This window comes from Equus caballus, chromosome 21 (assembly GCF_041296265.1).
Source record: "Equus caballus isolate H_3958 breed thoroughbred chromosome 21, TB-T2T, whole genome shotgun sequence".
NCBI classification, from domain to species: Eukaryota; Metazoa; Chordata; class Mammalia; order Perissodactyla; family Equidae; genus Equus; species Equus caballus.
Window position 1 is genome coordinate 17,098,009 of NC_091704.1, and position 9,675 is coordinate 17,107,683.

Consider the following 9,675-nt stretch of genomic DNA (forward strand, 5'->3'; position numbering starts at 1 on the left):
GTCTTTTTCTCATTTATCCATCAAAATTCTTTTAAAAATTTCTTAAAATTTTTAATTGTAAAGCACACCTAACTGAACTAGAGAAAAAAGAACAAATGAAGCCCAAAGTCAGCAGAAGGAGAGAAATAATAAAAATCAGAGCAGAAATAAATACCATTGAAACGAAAAAGGCAGTAGAAAGGATCAATGAGACAAAGAGCTGGTTTTTTGAGAAGATAAATAAAACTGACAAACCACTAGCCAGACTTACAAAGAAAAAAAGGGAGAAAGCTCAAATAAACAAAATCAGAAATGAGCGAGGAGAAATAACAACAGACTCTGCAGAAATACAAAAAACTATATGCCAACAGAATGGATAACCTAGAAGAAATGGATAAATTCTTGGACTCCTACAATCTCCCAAAGCTCACTCAAGAAGAGGCAGACAATTTGAACAGACCAATCACGAGGAAAGAGATTGAAACAGCAATCAAAACATCCCAAAGAATAAAACCCCAGGACCGGATGGCTTTCCTGGGGAATTCTACCAAACTTTCAGAGAGGATTTAATACCTATCCTTTTCAAGCTATTCCAAAAAATTAGGGAAGATGGAACACTTCCTAACACATTCTATGAGGCCAACATCACGCTGATACCAAAACCTGTAAAGGACAGCACGAAAAAGGAGAACTGCAGGCCAATATCACTGATGAACATAGATGCAAAAATTCTAAACAAAATTTTGGCAACCAGAATTCAGCAATTCATCAAAAGAATCATACATCAGGATCAGGTGGGATTCATACCAGGGACACAGGGATGGTTCAACATCTGCAAATCAATCAATGTGATACACCACATCAACAAACTGAGGAGTAAAAACCACATGATCATCTCAATAGATGCAGAGAAGGCATTTGACAAGATCCAACAGCCATTTATGATAAAAACTCTGAACAAAATGGGCATAGAAGGAAACTACCTCAACATAATAAAGGCCATATACGACAAACCCATAGCCAACATCATACTCAATGGGCAAAAACTGAACCCCATCCCCCTGAAAACAGGAACGAGACAAGGATGCCCTCTATCACCACTCTTATTTAACATAGTACTGGAGGTCCTGGCCAGAGCAATCAGGCAAGAAAAAGGAATAAAAGGAATCCAAATAGGGAGGGAAGAAGTGAAATTCTCGCTGTTTGCAGATGACATGATCTTATATATAGAAAACCCCAAAGAATCCATTGGAAAACTGTTAAAAGTAATCAACAACTACAGCAAAGTTGCAGGGTATAAAATCAATTTGCATAAATCAGTAGCATTTCTATACTCCAGTAATGAACCAACAGAAAAAGAACTCAAGAATACAATACCATTCACAATCGCAACAAAAAGAATAAAATACCTTGGGGTAAATTTAACTAAGGAAGTGAAGGACCTATATAATGAAAATTATAAGGCGTTTCTGAGAGAATTGGATGACGACATAAGGAGATGGAAAGACATTCCATGTACATGGATTGGCAGAATAAACATAGTTAAAATGTCCATTCTACCTAAAGCAATCTACAGATTCAACACCATCCCAATCAGAATCCCAATGACATTCTTTACAGAATTAGAACAAAGAATCCTAAAATTCATGTGGGGCAACAAAAGACTCCAAATTTCTAAAGCAATCCTGAGAAAAAAGAACAAAACGGGAGGCATCACAATCCCTGACTTCAAAACATACTACAAAGCTACAGTAATCAAAACAGCACGGTACTGGTACAAAAATAGGTGCACAGATCAATGGAACAGAATTGAAAGCCCAGAAATAAAACCACACATCTATGGACAGCTTATCTTTGACAAAGGAGCTGAGGGCATACAATGGAGAAAAGAAAGTCTTTTCAACAAATGGTGCTGGGAAAACTGGAAAGCCACATGTAAAAGAATGAAAATTGACCATTCTTTTTCACCATTCACCAAAATAAACTCAAAATGGATTAAAGACCTAAAGGTGAGACCTGAAACCATAAGGCTTCTAGAAGAAAACGCAGGCAGTACACTCTTTGACATCAGTATTAAAAGGATCTTTTCGGACACCATGTCTTCTCAGACAAGGGAAACAACAGAAAGAATAAACCAATGGGACTTCATCAGATTAAAGAGCTTCTTCAAGGCAAATGAAAACAGGATTGAAACAAAAAAACAACCCACTAACTGGGAAAAAATATTTGCAAGTCATATATCTGACAAAGGCTTAATATTCATAATATATAGAGAACTCTCGCAACTCAACCACAAAACATCAAACAACCCAATGAAAAAATGGGCTGGAGACATGAACAGACATTTCTCCAAAGAAGATATACGGATGGCCAATAGACACATGAAAAGATGCTCATCATCGCTGATCATCAGGGAAATGCAAATCAAAACTACACTAAGATATCACCTTACACCCATTAGAATGACAAAAATATCTAAAACTAATAGCAACAAATGTTGGAGAGGTTGCGGAGAAAAAGGAACCCTCCTACACTGCTGGTGGGAATGCAAACTGGTGCAGCCACTATGGAAAACAGTATGGAGATTCCTCAAAAAACTAAAAATAGAACTACCATACGATCCAGCTATCCCACTACTGGGTATTTATCCAAAGAGCTTGAAGTCAGCAATCCCAAAAGTCCTGTGCACCCCAATGTTTATTGCAGCATTATTTACAATAGCCAAGACGTGGAAGCAACCTAAGTGCCCATCAACAGACGAATGGATAAAGAAGATGTGGTACATATATACAATGGAATACTACTCAGCTGCAAAACAGAACAAAATCATTCCATTTGCAATAACATGGATGGACCTTGAGAGAATTATGTTAAGTGAAATAAGCCAGCGAGAGAAAGATAATCTGTGTATGACTCCACTCATATGAGGAATTTAAAATTATGGACCAAGAACAGTTTAGTGGATACCAGGGGAAAGGTGGGGTGGGGGGTGGGCACAAAGGGTGAAGTGGTGCACCTACAACATGACTGACAAACATTAATGTACAATTGAAATTTCACAAGATTGTAACCTATCAATAACTCAATAAAAAAAAATCTAAGTAAAAAAAATTTTTTTAATTGTGCTGAAAAACATAAAATTTATCCTCTTAACCATTAATAAGCTTTAATAAGCTTTTGTGTTGTTTTTTCCCAAATTTACCTTTCAGTTTTGTTCATGAACAGTTTGGATGTAAACATTTTATTTTTATGGTTTTCAAACCACAATCTTTAAATGTCTGTCTTTTGTGCCCTGAGAGGCCTTTCCCACAGTTGGCACAAATTCTCCCATGGTCTTTTCTTTCTGTTTATAATTTCAACTTTTATTTTTATCCATCTAGGACTTATTTTGGGATGGAGAGAGACGTGGAGATTGCCCCAACCCCAAGGGCCTGGCTGACGCTCCCTCCCCCCGAGTGAGCGCCTGTGTGTGTTGGCATCTGTCTCTGAATCTGCTCTAATTCTGTTGCCAGCTCGACCATCCCCTTGCTGCTTTCACTGGTGTAACTTTGTGTCTTAATAGCACATCAGGCAGGTTTTTCTCCTTAATTTGCTGTGATTCCTCCCTGAGCCCCTCTTGCGCGCTCACTGTCTGGGGGTTCCAGTCTACGTGGACCAGGCTCTCCAGACTCGCGCGTGGGAGACTGTCCATGTCTGCTGCTGGTCAGCAGTGGATCCCCAATGAAAACACCTGCAACCGCTGGGCAAGATGGTTGTCGTGATTAATGGATCAGCAAGCAACCAGAAGATGAGCAAGAGAGGCCAGAGGTCCGTGCAGGCAGGGGCCCAGGAGGGAAGCAGCTTTCATGTCAGACGAGGCGGGTTTGGTCTCCCATTTTCACGGACCTTCAAGATGGTATGTCTGACAAGTCGAGACCTCCAACGGTGAAGTAGAAACCGAAGTGAGATCTTCCCGGGAATGGAAAGGAAACTTGGACACCTCCGACCCTGCCGCTGGGAGTGGGAGGGGGAGAATCGGGTCTGTGCTCTGTGACCTCACGTGACTTTGCAACTCCATTATCTGGGTGTCTGAAGCCACCCAGTGGACAGCGTGGTTTAAAGCAGTGCAGGGTGGTCGTGACCCTGGGGGGCTGCTGGAAGAACCTTCAACTCGTGCCATAAGGAATTCCCCTAGTCGTCCCCTGGGAAGTGTGAGCCAGCATCGGAACTCACAACCCATCAACGGGAGTGGGAGCCAGCAGAGACACCAGCAGTTAAGACCTCCAGTGTTGGCATCGTCAGATCCAGAATTGGAGTGTTAATCCTGAAGTGTGAAGGAAAAGAAAGAGGCGGTAATGTTTGCAGAAGAGCTGAATAGAACTAAAAGAAATTAAAAGCTAATTGGGATTTCAGACACTGGATTGGGTTAACAGTGGATATGAGACAGCTGGAGAGAAAGCTGGTGAGCTGGAAGATGGAGGTGAGGGAATTTCCCAAACACTGGAAGAGAGGCGGGAGGTTAAGAGACAGGAGAGAGCAGAAGCCAAACTTGGAAGAGGATGAGGGTGGAGTTTTCCAGAACTGATGAAGGACATGGGTTCACCAGTATTCAAAAAGCCAGCCAAATCCCAAGCAAGATACACAAAAAGACAACTGAAGGTGTGAAAAACCAAAGTTGACCAGAGAGTCAGGAGTGACAGCCCGAGAGCTGGCTCCTCAGTCCCAGAGCAGGGACACAGGACGCAGAGGGTACCATCTTCGAGGGGCTGAAAGAAAACAGCAGCCCAGAAATGCTCACCCAGCAAGACACCTGTGGAGGAGGAGGGAGCAATGAAGACTACTGAACCAAATTCTGAGGGAATTTTTCAGGCAGAAAGAAAAGGACCCAGGAATGAGGGCTGACATGCAGGAGGGACGACGAGCACAAAAGTGGGAAATATGTGGGTTCAGCTAAAGAAACATCACCTTCATTAACAAAGATTATAATGTTCACTGTGTGTAGGATTAAAACTAAATTTAAACAAGAATGGCAAATAAGAGCCGAGTGGAGTGAGGTTTTACCGCCTTTGTGTTGTTTGAGGGGAGGGTAACGTGTTACCTGGTTGAGCAGAGCAGGAATGTTAAGAGTTACAGTGAACACCAGGAGAATACAATTAGTCTATAACTTCCACTCTAATAGGGGAAATTAGAATGAGTTATTTGGAAATAATCCCAAATAATCCTTCCATGGGGAAGCAAGTACAGATAGCCCAAAATAAGATGATGGAAATAAATAGAATTTGCCACCAGTAATTACAATAAATGTAAATGGACAAAAAACCTCCAGTTGAAAGACAAAAGAGTGTCAAGCTATATTTTAATTCAAGTTTTATGCTATTTACAAGAAACATCTAAACATAAAGCAGTTGAAAATTTGAAAGTAAAGGGTGAGAAAAAATAAACCTGGCAAATACTGAAGAAAAAAACCTGATATAACTATTAATATGGGTATATTTTTGGTATATTACTGGAAGTAAAGAATATCAAATCAGACTTTTAATTCACTAAGAAGCTGTAACAGTTCCAAACTTGTGTGCGCCTGGTAATGGAGCCTCAAAATGCAGTGAAGAAGCACCGGGGGTCATAAGTTTACATTTTTTATGACCTGTTAATAGGTGTTCTGACATTGATTCATCCTCAGTTCCTAGAAAGAACTCCACTTTGTATTTTTATTTGAATAGGTGGGGGGTAGCTCTGGGCTCTTGCCCTAAGTCCCTGGTGCCTTTCCCCTGCCCTCAGATCTCGGGTGCTGCCAGGACCCACATCACCCTCGCTCAGCAGCCCAGCAGGACAGAACTTCCACCACCTGAAGTATCAGGTGACCAGACGGGAAGGGGACGTGGTGAATCAGGCACCAGCTCCTAAGGGCTTCCACCTGGAGGTGACATGCCACTTCTCTCGCTTCATGGACCAAAGCAGGTCCCGTGGCTCTGCCTAGTTCAGGAGCTGAGAGGCCCACCCTCCTTGGAACCTGGAGGGAGAAGTGGAAATAGTGGTGGAAATCAACTAATGCCTACTGACCTCCAGAGAGCGAGTTCTGTCCTAGGTGGGCAGGGTGGGCATGCTGTTTCCCCTGAGGAACTGGGCAGTGAATTGCTCTGGCAGTGGGAGCCGTGCAGTCTCTGTCCAGACCGCTCAGCGCTGCTGTGGCAGCTGAACGACGGAAATGGCTGCATTCCATCAAACTCGGTTGACACAGAGGCTGTGGTTTGCCAACGGCGGTCCAGGGCATCCTCCGACTCTCCCGACTCTCCCGTCTGCGTGCTAAGTACAACAGTTTGGGACCCGGGGGCTCCCGCTCACTTCCCTTTTCTCCCTCTTTCCCCTCTGTCTCCCTCCCTCCCTCTCCTCCAGTCCCCCCTGACAGCTGTCTGGCCAGCCGCTGCCAAGCACGCACTAAAAATAGCTCAGCAGCAGCCGAGGCACCTGGGGCCCTGGAGCCTGGGCAGGAGCCTGGTGTGTGACCTTGTCAGGGCAGTGGCTCTGCGCCACCCGCGCATGGCAGCCCCGCCCCGATACTCACCCTGAGCCACAGCCGCCCCCTGATTTCTCTGTGTTGCTTCCACACCCAGATCAGCCTCCAGGCCTTTGCGCCACCGTGTCCTCCCCGTGGAGTGCCACATCCAGCCATTCATCAGTCAACAGATACTGGATGCTGCCTTCACAGGGCAGAAAGTGTCAAGTGAGGGAGCAGACCCAGGAGACGACGGCCCGCAGTCAGGTGCGGTGGGGCAGCACCGGGCGCCAGACGAGGCCCCCCACACCGCCTAGGGATGAGGGACAGCTTTGTGAGGATGCGAAGTTTTAAGCCATGTCAGGGAAGAGGGAGGGCACCCCAGGTCCGGCTGTGGGCCCCGCAGGCACAGAGGCTTGGTCTTTTTGAGGAACCGAGAAGAGACTGGTAACACTGAAGCTCCCGGAACAAGGGCCCTGCAGCTGCCTGGACACCCCACTGAGCAGCTGGGACTTCCTCTTCAGGGGCTGGGGGAGGGGCGGGGAGCTGCGAGCTGGCCAGGAGCAGGCCAGGTTTGGCACGTGGGGCTGGGAGAGATTCTCGAGGGGGAACGGAGGGGGGCTGGGGGGCCATCCCGAGCAGGAGTGGCAGGGAGCTTTTCTGGGAAGATGTGGGCTCTTGGGAGGTGGGGATGGAGGAGGGAGGGGTAGCCTCTCCCGGGAAGAACAGTGCAGTAACCTGCCATCTTCCAAGCCCCGCCTGCTGGGGCGCTTCCCCCAGGAAGCCTTTCCTGCTCTCCCTCTGGTCCCCACCCCAGCCCAGGCCCTCCTGTGTCTCTTCCTGACCCACCCCCTTTAAGATAGCACCTTGTCCACCAGCAAATCAGCCTCTTGTGTTCCTTCTAGTCTGTGGCCTGGGTTGCTGCTGGGACAGGACACAGTCGGCACCTGCCTGCATACAGGCAGTATGTGCCTTTACCCACCCGGATGCAGTGGGTGCTCAGGAAATACTGGTTGTGCCCCAGCTTGGCAGTACTGCTGGGTGACCTTGGGAATGTTTCTTAACCTCTCTGGGCCTCCCCTCCCCACAATCTCAGAAAAAAGAGAATTGGCCTGAACTTCCAGGTGGCTTCGGGCTGTACTGGCAGTGACTGGACCCCTGGGTTTCCTTCCCCGACCCCAGACAGGCTGGCTCCGCATCCTGTCCTCCCATCCACACCGTGTCTTGGAATTCAAGGGCATGGCAGCGGAGAGCTTTGTTACCAGCGCACCTGGGTCAAGTCCTGCTCTGGTGTGACTTCGCTGTGGGACTTGGGAGTAGCCTCTTTTCTGCGAGCCTGGGTCCCCTGCCTGTCAAACATGAATCCGCCTGCTCCCCACCTCGCCCCTGGCCCAGGCTGGGGGAGGCGGCGTGGGAAGCTTGAGCTCAGTTCAAACCCCACCTAGACGCTGTGGGTGCCCCCAGGGCCCCCCTGGGGGGTCGGCTCTGGGCGGGAAGGACCCGGGCTGGCAAAGGCCCTGAGATTCACTGGGATTGCATAGGCCTGGAGACCGTGGGGCCTTGACTGAGGGCGCTGAGCACTCAGGGGAGGGTTGGGGCTGGAGAAGCAGGTGACCATTTTCTCTTTGAAAACCCCGCATGAGTGCGGTTAACATGCTGAAGCCGCCGTCCGGCTCCTTGCAATGGGACAGCTCAGCAAGTGGCCGGGGGGGGGGGGGGGGGGGGGGGGGGGGGGGGTGGGGCGGGGGGGCGGTGCTGGTGGCAGCCAGGTTCCTCTCTGTTGGGGGGCTGCTACAGACAGGCAGCGGGGAGGCTGGAAAGACCCATTTGGTCATGGATTAGATGTGGAGACATCGCGTGAACTCATGTTTAACAGTGTAGAGAAAGTATTTCTCGATCTGTGCATATGCCCAGGTTCGCATACACACATGCATCCTCTGCGTCCTCTGTCAGCGCGCGGGCCGGGAAGCAGCAGCACCCAGCACCCTGCCACCCAGACCCGGTTGCTAACATTGTCTCCAGTGAGAGCCACCAGGGCTGCTGCCGGGAGAAAAGGCTGCGTAGGACTGGGGCAGGAGACGGAGAGACGGGCTTGGAAGGTTTCCAAGTGACAGAGTAAGGAAGTGCTCAAAGAAAAAGACCAAGGATGCGCCGGGGGCGTGTCAAAGGGACATGAAAGCCAGCTGAACCAGCTTCCACTGGCCACAGCTGGAACAATTTGAGGAAGAAAATCGATAAAGTAGTATTGATGATAACCCAAAGTGTAAAATAAATATCCATGAGTCCATACTGATGTGAATGATTGAATAGATAATAAACGGGGAGAAGGGACGCATCTCCCACACAGAGGAATTCCAGATGACTTGTGCAGATGCTCCGCCCTTGAGGAGGGGCGTTGTGACCCCTGACCCCTTAGCTGTGGGCTGTACATAGTGACTTCCTTCCAAAGGGTACAGCATGGAAGGGGGGACAAGAGTCACTTTACACTGGAGACACCTGACAGACCCCACCTCAGCCAGGTGACCAAGGTCACGTCACAGGGAAGCTGTGTTGATGGCCTGTGCCCTGGACACGGTATGACGAGAGGGGCACTTCACCTCTGTGCTCCTCCTCCCCAAACCCGTCCCCCAGTCTAACCACGAGAAAAACACCAGACAGATCCCAACTGGGGGCATCCTACAACATACCCGCCCAGTCCTCCTCAAAACTGTCCAAGGTCATCAGAAACAAGAAAGTTCAAGAAACTGTCTCAGCCCAGAGGAGCCTAAAGACGTGATGACAAATGTCGTGTGGGATCCTGGGACAGAAAAAGGACACTGGGGGAAACTGAGGAGAGCTGAATAAGGTCGGGAGTTTAGTTAACAAAATGCCCCAATACGGGCTCACTAATTGTGATAAATGCACCATACAGAGTAAGATGTTAATAACAGAGCGAACTGGGTGCGGGGGCCTCAGGAACTCCGTACTATCTCCACAACGATTCTGTACACTGAAAACTGCTCTAAAACTAAAAGTGTATTAAAAACACAGGGATTGCCTGGGCAGGAACGGAGGCGACCAGAGGCTCGAGTAGGGAGCTGAGGCAGCATCCAGACTGGAGAAGACTGGGCCTGGCCCCGGGCCACCACGGGGTCAGGAAAACGGGCAAAATGTCAGTGTTTCAGAGACCAGGGCCAGCAGGCTCACTGTGCTGAGGAAGGGAAGAGAAGGCCCTCGGGGCAGCC